We start from the raw sequence: 22,049 nt of genomic DNA, 5'->3' as shown, positions 1-22,049 counted from the left end.
CTAATTGCAGTTTAACTTACCACTGCTACAGTCTATGTCCTGTATGCGTCCTCTTGTTCTAGGCAATGAGGCAAAGATAGTATTTTACATCAAAGGCCACTGAAAACATAAACTAAAGTGGATATGTATAGATAGTGGGTGAAACACGTCACATTCTGTCACGTTTTATTATTTAGGACGATTGGCTCAATATGCCGGGAAAGTGCTTAGTGCAGCTGTAAATGTTTGTATTTTCCCTTCATATGAGAAGCTTCGCAGAGGATTTCTGTAATGGATTTTGGGAGCATTTTTCAGGGAATTATATTACTTTTCCCTTTTGTTTCTGGTCCAGGCGCCTCCATGTGTTTTCTCTCGTATTCTGCCCCGACGTGGCAAGCGTCTGGCTTTGGCAATAAGTGGCGCTTCCAGCCCAATCCGTCCGTCCAGCGCTGGGGCGAACCTGTTTCCAAGCATCATGTGAGGACCGAGGCCACTGATTGCCAACGTTGTTACAAGCCCCCACTCCTTGTACCTGGGGCTCATCCTGCAACGGGGTAACCTGGCGGGAGCGGAGCGGACATCTGCTTCCAATCATCAATACGTTACAGATTCTGTGCACAATTATCCAGGAGTGGGGGGTCCGTATAGAGCTGCTTCCAGTGTGCGATCCAGGGCAGGATTGCTGCAGGAATATGTCACTAATTTACAGTCTCTGGAGACTGTGTATAATACAACGTGGTTCTATATTAAGTACTTGTTGAAGTGTCTGCACAGGAGTAAGCACTGAGCACATTACTGCAGTATGTATCATTTACTCCTATAGCACCAACTTATTACACAGCGCTGTACAGAGATTCTTAGGGGCTTATTCAAATACCCTTTCCATCCGCGATTATATGCGGCTGCACGAGTCCAGATATTATTATTATTATTATTATTATTATTATTACCATTTATTTATATAGCGCCACTAATTCCGCAGCGCTGTACAGAGAACTCACATCAGTCCCTGCCCCATTGGAGCTTACAGTCTAAATTCTATAACACACACACACACAGACAGACAGACAGAATAGGGTCAATTTGTTAGCAGCCAATTAACCTACCAGTATGTTTTTGGTGTATGGGAGGAAACCAGAGCACCCGGAGGAAACCCACGCAAACACAGGGAGAACATACAAACTCCTCACAGATAAGGCCATGGTCGGGAATTGAACTCATGACCCCAGTGCTGTGAGGCAGAAGTGCTAAACACCGAGCCACCGTGCAACATCGCAGATTCCATGCGCACCCATATAGGGTTGGTGAAGAGAAATCCAAAATGTTGCGTTACCGTATTGCCACTTTACACGGACAGAAAAGCTAATTGAATATGTCCCTTAGGGGGGTATTCAATTGTTCAGCTTGACGGCCGAAAAACACGCGCTCTAAAACCATTACCGTTAATACTGAAATTCAGTGAGTAAAGTACCGTATGAACGTTTTTTAACCGCAATTTTACCGGTAATAGTTTTAGAGCGCGAGTTTTTCGGCCGTCAAGCCGAACAATTGAATACCCCCCTTAAAGTCTAAGAGCCAATTTTTTTACGACGATAAAAATATCACAATTTAGTAATAAAATATTCCCATTTCAGCTCAGTGATACTCGGTTGCCCCTTGTAATACAGCCCGGAGAAGCAAAGGTTAACTGTGGGTGTCTAATGCTGTTCTTCTGAGCGGAAGAATACGCTCATCACTTCTGACACCATCCTTCACTGGTCCTGTAAATCATCCCAGTAGATTGGGATTATGATCGCATTGTGTGATTGGTCAACGTCCTGCCTCCCAACCGTACTGATTTAGGTGGCAATGGCGGTGTTGGGAGGGGAGGAGAGAATGGGCAGCCTATCACTTCATAGCACCCAAGATGTGGGCACATCCCCACCGTGTCCTAGCCATGCCCCTATTGTGTCACCCCCCCAAGTGTTGTAAGGTACGGTCAATGTGGATAGCTCCAGTTCTTCTGTGTTGTTTTGAAGTCCGTAACTTTATTTGGAACACAGTTAGTCGCTGACTGGGGTTGGGCACAACATTGTCAATCCAGATACTCAGGGGTAGCTTGAGACAGCAGGATCAGAGCCTCATATCGCTGGATATGTAGGTGACAAATTTGGATAAGATCAGACGCTCACCGGCCCCTTCTGGGTGTGTAAGTGCGTCCGGATGGAATCACATAGTGGTCGATAGCGTCAATCTGCACCAACATGCGTGATAATGAGCCAAGCGCCAACGGTCATTGTTATAGCAGACAGTTGTCACAGATGGTCCTATGAACATTATTAGTAATTCCATAATAGACATGTAATAGTCTTAATACTGTGCAGTTTCTCATTCTGAAATATTGTGACATGCAAAGCTCAATAATATGTTCACTTCTGTACCAGGTATTCCCAGTTATATTTTGGTAATTTCTCTTCTAAGTCAGTAAATATTAAAGTCATTGCTATATTATTTTAATATTATTCACCATTTCTGTTAAATTTAGATTATAAACATGTACTGGTGTGTGTGTGTATATATATATATATATATATATATATATATATATATAAAAATAAAAGACAAAAAAAGAGAAGCGCCACGCATAGTGTATTAAATGACCAACAATTAGTCTTCTCAATGTGGCAAACAAGTGAATTGGCCTCGTACCAAAAGACAAATAATAAACAGCTTATCTGTAATTAGATTCCCGACATCCTATATAGACTCCTTGATGTCCAGTCCTTATGGTTCCAGAAGTTCAGATCACTATGGACTCAGAGCAAAACTATTATGGTGTAGTATGCCAAATAAGGCTACCAACAATTCCTCAAAACTGGGTACCAACACAAGCTCATAACATTATGATCCATAAAAGTGTTTTATTACAGAGATAAAATCCTTAATATATATAAAATGCGCCCGTACATAATATGAAACAAATATAGGCTTATCTGCAGTCTTTCCTGATGGTAATCACGGATCTCTCAAAACCACCTGGCCGGGGTAGATGTGGTGATCCACAGAAAAAACACACAGAAAACGCCTTATCCCCCTCAACGCGTTTCGTCACTCGACTTTTTCAAGAGCATTCCGGGTATGTAGTATACTTACTCTTACTACATACCCGGAATCCTCTTGAAAAAGTCGAGTGACGAAACGCGTTGAGGGGGATAAGGCGTTTTCTGTGTGTTTTTTCTGTGGATCACCACATCTACCCCGGCCAGGTGGTTTTGAGAGATCCGTGATTACCATCAGGAAAGACTGCAGATAAGCCTATATTTGTTTCATATTATGTACGGGCGCATTTTATATATATTAAGGATTTTATCTCTGTAATAAAACACTTTTATGGATCATAATGTTATGAGCTTGTGTTGGTACCCAGTTTTGAGGAATTGTTGGTAGCCTTATTTGGCATACTACACCATAATAGTTTTGCTCTGAGTCCATAGTGATCTGAACTTCTGGAACCATAAGGACTGGACATCAAGGAGTCTATATAGGATGTCGGGAATCTAATTACAGATAAGCTGTTTATTATTTGTCTTTTGGTACGAGGCCAATTCACTTGTTTGCCACATTGAGAAGACTAATTGTTGGTCATTTAATACACTATGCGTGGCGCTTCTCTCTTTTTGTCTTTTAGAATTATTTGAGCACTTGCAAATGAGTGCTTGCTTTTGAGGAGCTGCCTGCTGCGTAAATCTGTATGTTTTTATATTTATATTGTGTATGAGGTACACATATATACATGAAAATTACTGTCACACATTTTGGTGTTTTTCTAATACTGCACTAAGCGCCTTTTGCTTATTATTTTTATATATATATATATATATATATATATATATATATATATATATAAAATGTAATGTATATGTAAGTATATAAATAAAATCACTTTGTATTATTGACTGTTTCCAAGAAGCTTATTTTATAAAGGGGAACTGTTTGGTACATAAATAGTAAATTGTTGTATTATTCAGCGTTTCTGTGGAATTAGCTGATAAAGAGGATGTGGATGGAATCAGATGGTCTCGAAGGTGCTAAATATAACCAGTAATCGCCTCTTTCCAGAGCACTGATGTTGTTATACAAGTGACAGCGTAATAGATGGTCAGTGTTTAGGAACAGGAGTCTCTTTCTAGTTAAATATAAACATGCCGCCCTGCAGATCTACTGTGTTGTGTGTAATCCCATCATATATCTCTGTACTGTCATTCATAGAGCTACTGCAGGAAGTGTGGTCTGCATAGGAAGAAAGCCTTCCCCCACCATAGGAAATGTTTTTAGTTTGCAAATGTCCTTGAATATTCGAGATATATATCTGTGGCTTATTTATTAGATATTTAGTAGTATTTTACTTTTATGTAATAGGCGATTTATTCCTTACTAAATATTATATTATTTTGCATCTCATTGGTATGATGTTTAATAGAGTGCTGGGGCGATATTTTAGCCTTCAGTTACCCCTGTTGAAACGGGTCTCCAAAGATTCTTGAAGCGCCCATGTACCATGTATTGGTTCTTGAACATGTTCAATTTTTTTTTTATATTTGCAGGAATTTCTAGAGTTCTTAACTAATTAAAAAAAAATTGAGCTAAATTTGAGAAAGCAAAAGAGGTTCCACCATATTCAGGTCAGGTTGTCCGTACTCCAGCCTGCTCATCCGTGACCGCACTTTACACATTTAACTTTTTTCAGTGGAGAACTTGAACGATAACAGGGAACTTAGAACACAATAGTGTTTGCAGTTCAAAGAAAAAAAAAGCACATAACAAAATAATGTGCTGTGAATACGAGGTTTAGAACCGACTTTTCCGGACGTAGAGACTTCTGACTGGAGGAACGTTGATCTGAATGTGTCCGTGTAGGAGTGACACCAGGCAGGGTGTAGGAGTGACACCAGGCAGGGTGTAGGAGTGACACCAGGCAGGGTGTAGGAGTGACTCCAGGCAGGGTGTAGGAGTGACTCCAGGCAGGGTGTAGGAGTGACACCAGGCAGGGTGTAGGAGTGACACCAGGCAGGGTGTAGGAGTGACACTAGGCAGGGTGTAGGAGTGACACCAGGCAGGGTGTAGGAGTGACACCAGGCAGGGTGTAGGAGTGACACCAGGCAGGGTGTAGGAGTGACACCAGGCAGGGTGTAGGAGTGACACTCAGTAGTGCCTACAAGTGACATCATTCAGTGTATATTAATACAAGCTGCCTGGTGTCACTTCTACACACCTCTGAGCTTCACTTCTACACACTGCCTTATAAAGTAGGACACCAGGCTCTGTGTAGAAGTGAAATAGTATTGTGTGGAAAAGACTCCAGGCAGTGTGTAGGAACATAAGAGTGTGTAGTAGGGCATCGGGCAGCGTGCAGGAACATAGCAGTGTGTAGTAGAGCACCAGGCAGTGTGCAGGAACATAACAGTATGTAGTAGTGCACCGGGCAGGGTGCAGGGACATAGCAGTGTGTAGTAGTGCACCGGGCAGGGTGCAGGAACATAACAGTGTATAGTAGTGCACCAGGCAGTGTGCAGGAACATAGTAGTGTGTAGTAGTGCACCGGGCAGCGTGCAGGAACATAACATTGTGTAGTAGTGCACCGGGCAGTGTGCAGGAACATAGTAGTGTGTAGTAGTGCACCGGGCAGGGTGCAGGAACATAACAGTGTGTAGTAGTGCACCAGGCAGCGTGCAGGAACATAGTAGTGTGTAGTAGTGCACCGGGCAGGGTGCAGGAACATAACAATGTGTAGTAGTGCACCGGGCAGCGTGCAGGAACATAGAAGTGTGTTTTAGTGCACCGGGCAGCGTGCAGGAACATAACATTGTGTAGTAGTGCACCGGGCAGTGTGCAGGAACATAGTAGTGTGTAGTAGTACACCGGGCAGGGTGCATTAACATAACAGTGTGTAGTAGTGCACCAGGCAGCGTGCAGGAACATAGTAGTGTGTAGTAGTGCACTGGGCAGGGTGCAGGAACATAGCAGTGTGTAGTAGAGCACCGGGCAGCGTGCAGGAACATAGAAGTGTGTTTTAGTGCACCGGGCAGCGTGCAGGAACATAACAGTGTGTACTAGTGCATCGGGCAGCGTTTAGGAACAAAGCAGTGTGTAGTAGTGCACTGGGCAGGGTGCAGGAACATAGCAGTGTGTAGTAGTGCACCGGGCATTGTGTAGTAGTGCACCGGGCAGCATGCAGGAACATAGCAGTGTGTAGTAGTGCACTGGGCAGCGTGTAGGAACAAAGCAGTGTGTAGTAGTGCACCGGGCAGGGTGCAGGAACATAGTAGTGTGTAGTAGTGCACCGGACAGGGTGCAGGAACATAGTAGTGTGCAGTAGCGCACCGGGCAGCGTGCAGAAACGTAGCAGTGTGTAGTAGTGCACCAGGCAGTGTGTAGTAGTGCACCGGGCAGCGTGCAGGAATGTAGCAGTGTGTAGTAGTGCACCGGGAAACGTGCAGGAACATATTAGTGTGCAGTAGTGCAATGGGCAGTGTGCAGTAACAGGAACATAGAAGTGTGTAGTAGTGCAACGGGCAGTGTGCAGGAATATAGTAGTGTGTAGTAGTGCACCGGGCAGTGTGCAGGAACATAGCAGTGTGTAGTAGTGCACCGGGCAGCGTGCAGGAATATAATAGTGTGTAGTAGTGCACCGGGCAGTGTACAGGAACGTAGCAGTGTGTAGTAGTACACCGGGCACCGGGCAGTGTGTAGTAGTGCAACGGGCAGTGTGCAGGAAAGTAGCACTGTGTAGTAGTGCACCGGGCAGTGTGCAGGAACGTAGCAGTGTGTAGTAGTGCACAGTAGTGCACCGGCCAGCGTGCAGGAACATTGCAGTGTGTAGTAGTGCACCGGGCAGCGTGCAGGAACATAGCAGTGTGTAGTAGTGCACCGGGCAGCGTGCAGGAGCATAGCAGTGTGTAGTAGTGCACCGGGCAGCGTGCAGGAACATAGCAGTGTATAGTAGTGCACCGGGCAGCGTGCAGGAACATAGTAGTGTGTAGTAGTTCACAGTAGTGCACCGGGCAGCATGCAAGAATGTAGCAGTGTGTAGTAGTTCACCGGGCAGTGTGCAGGAACATAGTAGTGTGTAGTAGTGCACCGGGCAGTATGCAGGAACATAGTAGTGTGTAGTAGTGCACCGGGCAGTATGCAGGAACATAGTAGTGTGTAGTAGTGCACCGGGCAGCGTGCAGGAATATAGCAGTGTGTAGTAGTGCACCGGGCAGTATGCAGGAACATAGTAGTGTGTAGTAGTGCACCGGGCAGCGTGCAGGAACATAGCAGTGTGTAGTAGTGCACCGGGCAGCGTGCAGGAACATAGCAGTGTGTAGTAGTGCACCGGGCAGCATGCAGGAACATAGTAGTGTGTAGTAGTACAGGGTGCAGGAACATAGTAGTGTGTAGTAGTGCACCGGGCATCATGCAGGAACATAGCAGTGTGTAGTAGTGCACCGGGCAGCATGCAGGAGCATAGCAGTGTGTAGTAGTGCACCGGGCAGCGTGCAGGAACATAGCAGTGTGTAGTAGTGCACCGGGCAGCGTGCAGGGACATAGCAGTGTGTAGTAGTGCACCGGGCAACATGCAGGAACATAGTAGTGTGTAGTAGTGCACCGGGCAGCGTGCAGGGACATAGCAGTGTGTAGTAGTGCACCGGGCAACATGCAGGAACATAGTAGTGTGTAGTAGTGCACCGGGCAGCGTGCAGGGACATAGTAGTGTGTAGTAGTGCACCGGGCAGCATGCAGGAACATTGCAGAGTGTAGTAGAGTCAGTGGTTTGTGTGTGTTTGCTGGAGGAGGGGACTGGCTGCCAGGAGAGAAGGATTTGGCTGAGCTCCCCTGCTGCACCTCTCCTGTGCTTTAGCTCTTGGTTGGAGCTCATGCAAGGGGTTCAGGTTTCAGCCTTGGAGGGAGGGGGTTTGGCACAGGGAGATCAGCCGCCTGGCAGGGTACCGAACTCTCTCATATTTCTATTTTTCTTCTTAATTCGCTCTGTGAGTTTTTTGAGTTTTTCCAAAGCAGGGACTGCTGTGTGCAGCTGGGGTCCGCGATGAGGTGCAGCAGGGCAGGCTCTATGGGGAGGTGAAGGTAAGATGACCATCAGTACATGCAGAAAGTTACAGCTAGTTTTACATTCCACAATCAAAGCTTTAATCCAATCTTAGGTTTCATCAGTGAGCTCAGGGAAGTCTCTGCGAGGGTTAAACAAAAGTAAAAGTATCCACTATTTGTTACACAGCATCTATTTGTTTTTACAGGATTTATCAGTGTAGTATCCACTGTATTTATGTATTATATATTATTTATTATACTATGTTGTCAGTTATTCCTATCTCACAGTTTTCTGTTTTTCCCTCTTCTGTTCTATTTTTGTATTTTATGTATTTAGTTTTTAGTTCAGCCCTTACACTAGCTATGTGCGTCCCATGCATTTTATAATTCTGTAACTATGAGTCCTACCACCTCTGCTGGGAGCCTGTTCCATGTCTCTATCATCTCCCTCTAGTTTGAGCCTCTTCTCATGCTCTAGAAATCCTCCCTGGTATAAATTCGGAACCTCCCTGAACCCTGTTGTGTCTCAATGTGTATAACATCTGTTGGTGCTGCTCTCCTCTAGACTGGGGACATGAAGCTCTATAAAGTGATTGTCCGCAATTGGACAACCCGCTTCCCAGAACAGTTCCCCATGCAGCAAATAACGGGGTCCTGTGTTGCACCCAAGCTGACAATCATACAGCATTTTCACAGCCTGTCTATGAATTGCAGCTTATTAATGATTTTCTGGAGGTCACAACATTGGAGGTGATGTTTCACCAGAGCTCGTTTTATTTACAATATAACCTAATTATTCCTTCCACTGTTTCATCCTCATGTGCTACAAAGTCTTCTAACGACTTTCCCCACTGTGTTACTACAGTGATAATGACATTTCTGGTGGGGATAAGACCACCAACGTGTTGGTCCAGAGACGACAACTGAGTAGGAGACAGGAGAGATTTACAGTATCCTCACTGTCTAATCTATGTTATATTTTGTTTCCAAATGTATATAAAGTAAATATATATGTTTATTGTGCAATATATTAATGACTTAATTACACAAATACTTTCTGTTATGTGCTTCATTTTCAAGGTACTATTATTAATTAAATGCTGTTCATTTCATTATCGAATAACAAGTACACAAGTCAAGTCACTATAAGAAATGTTTGTGGTGATAATGACTGGATGTAACCATCCAGGTGATATACGATAGGTGACAGGTAGTCTCCCCATTCTAGTGTATAATATACGCTGCTGCGATGATCCAGTGGTCATTCCCAGCTTCCAACCACTTGTAATAACAAATAATTCAGAATGAAATGATTCTGCAATCTCTCACGAAACGATTCTGCGATTCTCTCCCTCGCACAATAAGACTCTCCTCTGGTCTACAAAGTTTCAAGCGTTCTCTGAAAACCCACCTCTTCAGACAAGCTTATAATATTCCTCAACCACACTCTTAACCTCACTACATTACCCTGTTATCAACCATTACTACCCCATGACCAACATTGTAATGTGACAGGATCATTTAGCTTATGAGTCACTTTTACCTTTGCAGTCTGGCTGGGCCGAAAATGCAAAATGGAGACTTAACCTCATGTATCAAACTCCCATTGTCCCATAGATTGTAAGCTTGCAAGCAGGGTCCTCTCACCTCTCTGTCTGTTTTACCCAGTTTGTTTATTAGTTTATTGTGTTTGTCCCAAATTGTAAAGCGCTACGGCATATGTTGGCTCTATATAAATAAATGATGATGATGATGATGATGATGGAAGGTGGAGGATATGTAACCTTCATGCAGAGGTATATTTTTGCCTGTACCTGGGCTATCTGGTCCCTTCTGTATAACACGCTCAGCACAACCTTTATAGTGTAACATATATTAACGCCAGAGTAACGGTATCATAACTATTGTAAAGGTGTCAGAGATATTGGAATGATCGACTAGAGACACGTATAGTCACATCGATGCCAATCGCTGCTTTCTCATTATAAGTGATTATAGAGTAAGCTGAGCTATGGCTCCATGTACAATGATTTGGTTTGAAATAATGTATCATGATTTGTATTATGACCTGCTTCATCTTTATCACTTGCAAACCTATTTTTCTTTATCGAAATAAGATTCAAATGCAAATTGATTTTTGTTTTGATTTGAAAGAACTGATTAAAACATTCCCAAATATATAGGATACAATGGTAAGGGTTAAATATATTTCTTGTAAGGGTAATGATGGATTTGCTGTTGTGTATATTGCACTCGTCCCCAGGGACGGCTCAGGTCATTATGCGTCAGATATGGGTTAGATTGTGTATCTGGCACCAGGTTTCCCACTATATACAATATTTTACTTAACATACGTCGGCTTCTAACGTTTAGTGATAGCCCCTAGGTTTGTACTGCTCATACAGTAAGTACCTCTGTCATCATGTTGGGGAACTGACTGGGACTTCGGCTTATGCCCAGTTATGTCTAAAAGTTGCCTGAAGTGTGAGTGTGTGCTCTCTTTTATCAGTCATTTTAGAGTAAGCATTTCACTACTTATAGACGCCAGTTTACTGTGCATATGAGAAATACCTTTCCCCACGGTCAAAGCTGTATCTCAGATATTCTGAAACTGTTACATACAGATTTGTGACTGTTATTAATAACTCTCTTATATAAGATAACTTGTATTTTATAGAAAGATCTGCTCACTAATGAAAGATTACATGTCGGTTAACAGAAAAAGAAACAAAAAAACGGTGTTTAAAAGGGTTTTCCACCATCAGATCACTTTCCTGCAATTTCTGCTATATATATATATAAGATTGATTTTTGTTCCTAGTATTTATCTTGGCTTTGTAGCGTTTTATCAGTAAGCAGAGTGAGTTTAGTTTCCTAGTCCTTGGATATGACATAGAGTTGTTATCGGGAAACAATTGTATCACTCTTTGTGTGGTCTATTGTTTGTAATCTGTACAGCGCTGCGGAAACTTTGTGGCGCCTTTACAAACAAAGGATAATAATAAAAATAATAATAAATAATGTATCAAATCAACTTCAAACATAATAATGCAATTGGAAAGAGGAACGTCTCCGAGGATTTTACAATCTAAATAAATAAATATCTTTACTTCTATCCTGAAACTACGTCAATCTGAGATGGAGTTTTGTGATTCTATACCTGTGATAATCCCCAGTGATCCCTACTGCTGCGCTGTTTTATACAAACCCAATGTTTTTGCTCATTTACTGAATTCCAGTACAAAAATTTGCACTAAACCATGGCTGCCAATTAGGCTCTTCCTATCATGTCTGCTTTGAGCCAGACAGATTGAAAGCTAATTGCTGATTGGTTGCAACTAAATGCAGCTTGTTATATTATTATGGCCACACATGTTGTGGGATCAGTGGGCTAATTGAATGAGATCCGCTGATTGGCGCTTATGTAACCAATTCCTAAATAGTGTAACTTGGGGATCTTACTGCAGATAGCACCATATTCCAATAATAGTCCTGTCAATGTTCATAGGATGATTATTGGGTATCGCTGTTGGTTTTGTGCTGTAGGCGGCATTGGCTCTGATTGGTGCTGATAGTGAGATTCATTATTTAAAAGTTATGGAAATGTTTTAATGTGTATTGTTGTGAGATGTGTATCTATATATATATATATATATATATATATATATATATATATATATATATGTGTGTGTATGTATGTATGTATGTTTGTATATGTGTATGTATGTATGTATGTATGTATGTATGTATGTATATATGTATATATGTATGTATGTATGTATGTATATATGTATATATGTATGTATGTATGTATGTATGTATGTATATGTGTATGTATGTACGTACGTACGTACGTACGTACGTACGTACGTACGTACGTATGTATATATATGTATGTATGTATATGTATATATGTATATTTATATGTATATATGTATTTATATATATATATATATATATATATATATATATATATACATTCCAGTCACTTACATTCCCATTACATTTTTCATACCGCCACTTCTTCATTAACAGTCCGACATTTCATTTTGACCACTGGTAATAAAGTAATAATACATATTAATATAAGGTGTTGCTCTCTAGAATAAATAAGAGAATTTCTGACAGTCTGGATGACCACACAGTGACAGTGAACTTCCCTTCTCTCTCTCTCTCTCTCTCTCTCTCTCTCTGTCTTTCTCCCTCTCCCCAGATGTCTCCGTCTCTTCATCTCCCTCTGTCCCCCCCCTAATCTCTTTCCTTAACCCACTCACCCTCTCTTCATCTCTCTTCTCCTCACTCTCTCCATCTCCTCTTTCTCTCCCCCCTCTTTCACCTCTCTCTCCTCTTCCCTCGCTCCCTCTCCCCCCTCTTTCACCCTCTCTCTCCTCTTCCCTCGCTCCCTCTCCCCCCTCTTTCACCCTCTCTCTCCTCTTCCCTCGCTCCCTCTCCCCACTCTTTCACCCTCTCTCTCCTCTTCCCTCGCTCCCTCTCCCACCTCTTTCACCTCTCTCTCCTCTTCCCTCGCTCCCTCTCCCCCCTCTTTCACCCTCTCTCTCCTCTTCCCTCGCACCCTCTCCCCACTCTTTCACCCTCTCTCTCCTCTTCCCTCTCTCCTTTTCTCTTCTCTTCTTCTACACTAAATATCAAGCAACATGTTGGTCTTTCTTACAGCAACTATCTTTTAATTTTGCAGTTGTCACAACAAGCTGATGTCATTTACTGACTGATGTACAAATATTTGGCATTTCATGTACAACATTGTGTTATATACCTCCTCTAATTACTTTTATAGCTTCCATATTATTCTATACCTCCCTCATTATTCTATACATTCTCCATCAGTTTCTATACCTTTCTATTTATTCTATACCTCCCTCGTTATTCTATAGCTCCCTATTTATTCTAAACATCCTCCTTCCATTTCTACACCTCCCTCATTATTCTATACCTCCCTTATTATTCTATACCACCCTCATTATTCTATACCTCCTCCATCAGTTTCTAGTTTTTATACCTCCCTCATTATACTATGTATCTCTCCATCGGTTTCTATACCTACCTCATTCTATACCTCATCCATCAGTTTCTATACCTCCTTTATTATTCTATACCCCCTCCATCTGTTTCTATACCAGCTTCATTATTCTATTTATCCTCCATCAGTTTCTGTACCTCCCTCATTATTCTATACCTACTCCATCAGTTTCTATACCTCCATCATTATTCTATCCCTTCTCCATCTGTTTCTATACCTCCATCATTATTCTATACCTCCTCCATTAGTTTCTATACCTCCATCATTATTCTATCCCTTCTCCATCTGTTTATATACCTCCTTCATTATTCTATACCTCCTCCATCTGTTTCTATACCTCCTTCATTATTCTATACCTTCTCCATAAATTTCTCTACCTCTATCATTATTCTATCCCTCCTCCATTAGTTTCTATACCTCCTTCATTATTCTATACCTCCTCCATCTGTTTCTATACCTCCATCATTTTTCTATACCTCCTCCATCTGTTTCTATACCTCCATCATTTTTCTATACCTCCTCCATCAGTTTCTATACCTCCTTCATTATTCTATACCTCCTCCATCAGTTTCTATACCTCCTTCATTATTCTATACCTCCTCCATCTGTTTCTATATCTCCATCATTATTCTATACAACTTCCATCAGTTTCTATACCTATCTCATTATTCTATACCTCCTCCATCAGTTTCTATACCTCCTTCATTATTCTATCCCTCCTCCATTAGTTTCTATACCTCCTTCATTATTCTATACCTCCTCCATCTGTTTCTATATCTCCATCATTATTCTATACAACTTCCATCAGTTTCTATACCTACCTCATTATTCTATCCCTCCTCCATCTATTTCTATACCTCCATCATTATTCTATCCCTCCTCCATTAGTTTCTATACCTCCTTCATTATTCTATACCTCCTCCATCAGTTTCTATACCTCCATCATTATTCTATCCCTCCTCCATTAGTTTATATACCTCCTTCATTATTCTATACCTCCTCCATCTGTTTCTATACCTCCTTCATTATTCTATACCTTCTCCATCAATTTCTCTACCTCTATCATTATTCTATCCCTCCTCCATTAGTTTCTATACCTCCTTCATTATTCTATACCTCCTCCATCTGTTTCTATACCTCCATCATTTTTCTATACCTCCTCCATCTGTTTCTATACCTCCATCATTATTCTATACAACTTCCATCAGTTTCTATATCTCCTTCATTATTCTATACAACTTCCATCAGTTTCTATACCTACCTCATTATTCTATACCTCCTCCATCAGTTTCTATACCTCCATCATTATTCTATCCCTCCTCCATCTGTTTCTATACCTCCATCATTATTCTATACCTTCTCCATCAATTTCTCTACCTCTATCATTATTCTATCCCTCCTCCATTAGTTTCTATACCTCCATCATTATTCTATCCCTCCTCCATCTGTTTCTATACCTCCATCATTATTCTATACAACTTCCATCAGTTTCTATACCTCCCTTATTATTCTATACCTCCTCCTCCATCTGTTTCTATACCTCCATCATTATTCTATACCTCCTCCATCAGTTTCTATACATCCATCATTATTCTATACCTCCTCCATCAGTTTCTATACCTCCTTCATTATTCTATACCTCCTCCATCTGTTTCTATACCTCCATCATTATTCTATACAACTTCCATCAGTTTCTATACCTACCTCATTATTCTATACCTCCTCCATCAGTTTCTATACCTCCATCATTATTCTATCCCTCCTCCATCTGTTTCTATACCTCCATCATTATTCTATACCTTCTCCATCAATTTCTCTACCTCTATCATTATTCTATCCCTCCTCCATTAGTTTCTATACCTCCATCATTATTCTATCCCTCCTCCATCTGTTTCTATACCTCCATCATTATTCTATACAACTTCCATCAGTTTCTATACCTACCTCATTATTCTATACCTCCTCCATCAGTTTCTATACCTCCATCATTATTCTATCCCTCCTCCATCTGTTTCTATACCTCCATCATTATTCTATACCTTCTCCATCAATTTCTCTACCTCTATCATTATTCTATCCCTCCTCCATTAGTTTCTATACCTCCTTCATTATTCTATACCTCCTCCATCTGTTTCTATACCTCCATCATTTTTCTATACCTCCTCCATCTGTTTCTATACCTCCATCATTATTCTATACAACTTCCATCAGTTTCTATATCTCCTTCATTATTCTATACAACTTCCATCAGTTTCTATACCTACCTCATTATTCTATACCTCCTCCATCAGTTTCTATACCTCCATCATTATTCTATCCCTCCTCCATCTGTTTCTATACCTCCATCATTATTCTATACCTTCTCCATCAATTTCTCTACCTCTATCATTATTCTATCCCTCCTCCATTAGTTTCTATACCTCCATCATTATTCTATCCCTCCTCCATCTGTTTCTATACCTCCATCATTATTCTATACAACTTCCATCAGTTTCTATACCTCCCTTATTATTCTATACCTCCTCCTCCATCTGTTTCTATACCTCCATCATTATTCTATACCTCCTCCATCAGTTTCTATACATCCATCATTATTCTATACCTCCTCCATCAGTTTCTATACCTCCTTCATTATTCTATACCTCCTCCATCTGTTTCTATACCTCCATCATTATTCTATACAACTTCCATCAGTTTCTATACCTACCTCATTATTCTATACCTCCTCCATCAGTTTCTATACCTCCATCATTATTCTATCCCTCCTCCATCTGTTTCTATACCTCCATCATTATTCTATACCTTCTCCATCAATTTCTCTACCTCTATCATTATTCTATCCCTCCTCCATTAGTTTCTATACCTCCATCATTATTCTATCCCTCCTCCATCTGTTTCTATACCTCCATCATTATTCTATACAACTTCCATCAGTTTCTATACCTACCTCATTATTCTATACCTCCTCCATCAGTTTCTATACCTCCATCATTATTCTATCCCTCCTCCATCTGTTTCTATACCTCCATCATTATTCTATACCTTCTCCATCAATTTCTCTACCTCTATCATTATTCTATCCCTCCTCCATTAGTTTCTATACCTCCATCATTATTCTATCCCTCCTCCATCTGTTTCTATACCTCCATCATTATTCTATACCTCCTCCATCAGTTTCTATACCTCCATCATTATTCTATACCTCCTCCATCTGTTTCTATACCTCCATCATTATTCTATACCTCCTCCATCAGTTTCTATACATCCATCATTATTCTATACCTCCTCCATCAGTTTCTATACCTCCATCATTATTCTATACCCTCCATCAGTTTCTATACCTCCTTCATTCTATACCTCCTCCATCTGTTTCTATACCTCCATCATTATTCTATACCTCCTCCATCAGTTTCTATACCTCCTTCATTATTCTATACCTCCTCCATCAGTTTCTATACTTCCATCATTATTCTATCCCTCCTCCATCAGTTTCTATACCTCCTTCATTATTCTATCCCTCCTCCATCAGTTTCTATACCTCCTTCATTATTCTATACCTCCTCCATCAGTTTCTATACTTCCATCATTATTCTATCCCTCCTCCATCAGTTTCTATACCTCCTTCATTATTCTATACCTCCTCCATCAGTTTCTATACCTCCTTCAATATTCTATACCTCCTCCATCAGTTTCTATACTTCCATCATTATTCTATCCCTCCTCCATCAGTTTCTATACCTCCTTCATTATTCTATACCTCCTCCATCAGTTTCTATACCTCCATCATTATTCTATACCTCCTCCATCAGTTTCTATACCTCCATCATTATTCTATCCCTCCTCCATCAGTTTCTATACCTCCCTTATTATTCTATACCTCCTCCTCCATCTGTTTCTATACCTCCTTTATTATTCTATACCTCCTCCTCCATCTGTTTCTATACCTCCTTCATTATTCTATACCTCCTCCTCCATCTGTTTCTATACCTCCTTCATTATTCTATACCTCCTCCATTAGTTTCTATACCTACCTCATTATTCTATACCTCCTCCATCGGTTTCTATACCTCCATCATTATTCTATACCTCCTCCATCTGTTTCTATACCTCCATCATTATTCTATACCTCCTCCATCTGATTCTATACCTCCATCATTATTCTATACCTCCTCCATCGGTTTCTATACCTCAATCATTATTCTGTACCTCCTCCATCTGTTTCTATACCTCCCTCATTATTCTATACCTCCTCCATCAATTTCTCTACCTCCATCATTATTCTATACAACTTCCATCAGTTTCTATACCTCCCTCATTATTCTATAAATCCTCCATCATTATTCTATCCCTCTTCCACTGTCTCCAATGCCTCCACTTTTATCCCTGTCCCCCCATCTGTGTATGCAGCTTCCCTATCTAGCACTGTGGATCAGGGTGTATACTGGTTCAGCCTCTGCTGTGTATAAAGGAATAATATCCATATACTGTCCTTGGCTGCAGGTCTTGTGGTGTTACTAAGGACAGGGTATATTTAGGGGTAATCCTGAAGTTGTTCTTCCCGTTTACTACATTTCAAAAGATCAGATTGTTCCTTTCCTTCAATATGTTGTGTTTATAATCTCTCCAGCTCACTGCTCCCATATACTGACCCTCACAGGTCCCACAACCCTGTAACTGCATCATATAACAGCTGGGCTGCTAGTAAAACTAACAGAGAGGGGTAGGACGTCTCCCTGGCACAATCTCCAAACCTGTGCCTGATTCTCAGGAAATTCCTGATGGCTGCGGAACATTCCGCGAGCAGCGTCCCAAACATCTGTACAGTCCTCACTATGAATCCCTGAAACCTAAACTGCAAGAAAATAAACTGTACGTGTGAGTGTGTGTGACATGGGAACTATGTGCCCTGATCTGGGAATGCATTGAGTTGGGGGTCAGTATGAATGTTTATATTTGAGGATTTAATATAATACTGGGCTTAGGGAATGGGCGACTTCCAAGCTACTGTTGAACTACAAGTCTCAGTAGGCCCACCTCTGCATTTGAGACACAAGTAGACAATGTTGACACATTACCGCACGAGAACGTGGATTGCGCTCAGACCAATGACCCAGTTCATGCACCAGAACATCCAGACACGTTTATGGGAGTTGTGAATGGGAAGATCTGCTGCAGGAATGTAACAGAGAGAGTTATAGTTTCCCTAACAAATGGGTAATATAATGCTGCATATAAGTTGTGTATTGCAAACTACTAAAAGATGACATTTAAAGTTTCAGTGAATTTTAAAAATGATTAACCTATTTATATTGAGATTAGTACATGAAATATTTCTGCTATGACTTATTTTGATGGACATAGATAATTTTTTTTTTTTTATATAAAACTGAAGAATATGCTGCTCGCCATTAATCATCTGTAATCTGAAACTTGCAGCAAAGTCCCCGATTGTTCATGTAGCCGGTTATAGTGCAGCATAGTGCGGGTAATGGGCTGTCAGTCATGTGTGTGTGTAACATACGTGAGCAGTCTGCACCCAGAGGACATTGTATCAAGGTCTTTGTAAAGTAAAGGGTTAAGTGCGAGTGATCCACCTGCAGGAAGACATCGTCCACTTTCCATATTGTCATGTTTTTAACTTTTCATGAAAGACTGAGAGGGAGCTCTGAGCGTACAGCCCCTCTCTGTAACTGTGTCATCTGGCTGTGGTGTAACAATGTAGTGTAGCTGTGTAGTGTAACACTGTATTGTGTAATGGTATCTAGTGTAACTATATAGTGTAACTGTGTAATGTGACTGTGTGGAGTAATGCTGTGTATTGTAACACTGTAGTATAACTGTAATGTCACACTGTAATGTAACTGTGTAGTGTAACAATGTAGCGTGTAACTGTGTGGTTTAACACTGTGTAGTGTAACTCTGTAGTTTAATTGTGTATTGTAACGCTGTAGTGTAACTGTGTATTGTAACGCTGTAGTGTAACTGTGTAGTGTAACGCTGTAGTGTAACTGTGTAGTGTAACACTAAAGGATAACGGTATGTTGTGTAACTGTGTATTGTACCGCTGTAGTGTACCTGTGTAGTTTAACTGTGTAGTGTAACGCTGTAGTGTACCTGTGTAGCATACTGCTGTGTTACAGCCCAGGCACTGTCTGTAGTGGCTGCAAAGCTCAGGACACAGCACTCTCTGCTGCTCGTACATTGGTGTTTTGGAAAGTTCTGTCTTGGAATCCTAAGAGACCTTCAGGAAGTGGCGCGGGGCCATAAAACACAGCGACTGCGCAGTGTACTGAGAAGTGTCCATGCCCTAATATATACACTAATGCAAGGTTGTGTCTCCTGTTCTGTATACTGGGTTATGTGACTGCATCTGTTATTGTAGATGTGTGGTCAGTATTGCCTCTCTTTTCCTGAGGGCAATTCACATTATCTGGTGCTACTCTAGATGTATGGATAATGGCATATTGCTATTATTCTTGCTCTATATGCTGTGAGCATCCTCAGTACCCTTCTTTGTCATGTATGATTATTGTCATCATCCATGTTATATTATGCTGTATGTCTAGACACATGCACCGTACCACTTCTTTGTCTTGTGTGATTATTGTCATCATCCATGTTATATTATGCTGTATGTCTAGACACATGCATAGTACCACTTTTCATCTCCTGCATGATTGGTGTCATTATCCATATTATATTATGCCGTATGTGTGTGCACAGTGCCACTTCTCTTGTTTTTGTTCCATTTGTATTTACAACTGCACAGTATCACTTCACTTGTTCCATACAAACTATTTCTCAATATATGTTATTTTGTAGTTTTATGTCCAGTTGCCCTGTATCACTTTTTTGTCCTGTATCCTAGATGCACTTCCCAGTGTCCGTTCTTCTCCTCTGTATATATCACTTTTTTGTCCTGTATCCTAGATGCACTTCCCAGTGTCCGTTCTTCTCCTCTGTATACTGGATACAATTCCCAGTGTCTGTCCTCTGTATACTGGATACAATTCCCAGCGTCTGTCCTCTGTATACTGGATACAATTCCAAGTGTTTGTCCTCTGTATACTGGATACAACTCCCAGTGTCTGTCCTCTGTATACTGGACACAATTCCCAGTGTCTGTCCTCTGTATACTGGATACAATTCCCAGTGTCTGCCCTCTGTATACTAGATGCAATTCCCATTGTCTGTCCTCTGTATATTGCATACAACTCCCAGTGTCTGTCCTTTGTATACTGGATACTATTCCCAGTGTCTGTCCTCCTGTGTACTGGATACAATTCCAAGTGTTTGTCCTCTGTATACTGGATACAACTCCCAGTGTCCGTTCTTCTCCTCTGTATACTGGATACAATTCCCAGTGTCTGTCCTCTGTATACTGGATACAACTCCCAGTGTCCGTTCTTCTCCTCTGTATACTGGATACAATTCCCAGTGTCTGTCCTCTGTATACTGGATACAATTCCCAGTGTCCGTTCTTCTCCTCTGTATACTGGATACAATTCCCAGTGTCTGACCTCTGTATACTGGATACAATTCCCAGTGTCTGTCCTCTGTATACTGGATACAATTCCAAGTGTTTGTCCTCTGTATACTGGATACAATTCCCAGTGTCTGTCCTCTGTATACTGGATACAATTCCCAGCGTCTGTCCTCTGTATACTGGATACAATTCCCAGTGTTTGTCCTCTGTATACTGGATACAACTCCCAGTGTCTGTCCTCTGTATACTGGACACAATTCCCAGTGTCTGTCCTCTGTATACTGGATACAATTCCCAGTGTCTGTCCTCTGTATACTGGATATAATTCCAAGTGTTTGTCCTCTGTATACTGGATACAATTCCCAGTGTCTGTCCTCTGTATACTGGATATAATTCCAAGTGTTTGTCCTCTGTATACTGGATACAATTCTCAGTGTCTGTCCTCTGTATACTGGATACAATTCCAAGTGTTTGTCCTCTGTATACTGGATACAACTCCCAGTGTCCGTTCTTCTCCTCTGTATACTGGATACAATTCCCAGTGTCTGTCCTCTGTATACTGGATACAATTCCCAGTGTCCGTTCTTCTCCTCTGTATACTGGATACAATTCCCAGTGTCTGTCCTCTGTATACTGGATACAATTCCCAGTGTCTGTCCTCCTGTGTACTGGATACAATTCCAAGTGTTTGTCCTCTGTATACTGGATACAATTCCCAGTGTCAGTTCTTCTCCTCTGTATACTGGATACAATTCCCAGTGTCAGTTCTTCTCCTCTGTATACTGGATACAATTCCCAGTGTCTGTCCTCTGTATACTGGATACAATTCCCAGTGTCCGTTCTTCTCCTCTGTATACTGGATACAATTCCCAGTGTCTGTCCTCTGTATACTGGATACAATTCCCAGTGTCTGTCCTCCTGTGTACTGGATACAATTCCAAGTGTTTGTCCTCCTGTGTACTGGATACAATTCCCAGTGTCTGTCCTCTGTATACTGGATACAATTCCCAGTGTCTGTCCTCTGTATACTGGATACAACTCCAAGTGTCCGTTCTTCTCCTCTGTATACTGGATACAATTCCCAGTGTCTGTCCTCTGTATACTGGATACAATTCCCAGAGTCCGTTCTTCTCCTCTGTATACTGGATACAATTCCCAGTGTCTGTCCTCTGTATACTGGATACAATTCCCAGTGTCCATTCTTCTCCTCTGTATACTGGATACAATTCCCAGTGTCTGTCCTCTGCATACTGGATACAATTCCCAGTGTCTGTCCTCTGTATACTGGATACAATTCCCAGTGTGTGTTCTCTGTATACTGGATACAGTTCCCAGTGTCTGTCCTCTGTATACTGTGTGTACATATCCGTAGTCCCACAGTGGTCTGTAGTGATGATAGTCGCCCTCTGTCCTCTCCGCCCTCGATGTGACTGTTCCAGAAACAGCATCATGCATCGGAAAGTAGGGATAATTGTG

At 41.4% G+C, this 22,049-nt stretch overlaps 1 protein-coding gene across 3 annotated transcripts in view; it reads left to right on the top strand.

Moving 5' to 3' along the window:
• Positions 1-22,049, top strand: part of IL11RA (interleukin 11 receptor subunit alpha) — a 93,306-nt gene that overhangs the window by 37,763 nt on the left and 33,494 nt on the right. Inside the window, exon 1 of one of the 3 annotated variants that reach the window (XM_075187062.1) lies at positions 7,836-8,085. The exons of the other annotated variants lie outside the window; for them this stretch is intronic. The gene's annotated coding sequence lies outside the window, so the exon portion shown is untranslated. Of the gene's footprint in view, positions 1-7,835; positions 8,086-22,049 lie in introns of those variants that run through there. 3 annotated transcript variants of the gene reach the window in all.

Source organism: Mixophyes fleayi, chromosome 1 (genome assembly GCF_038048845.1).
Source record: "Mixophyes fleayi isolate aMixFle1 chromosome 1, aMixFle1.hap1, whole genome shotgun sequence".
In the NCBI taxonomy this organism is placed as follows: domain Eukaryota; kingdom Metazoa; phylum Chordata; class Amphibia; order Anura; family Limnodynastidae; genus Mixophyes; species Mixophyes fleayi.
This window is presented reverse-complemented; position numbering and strand designations above follow the sequence as displayed.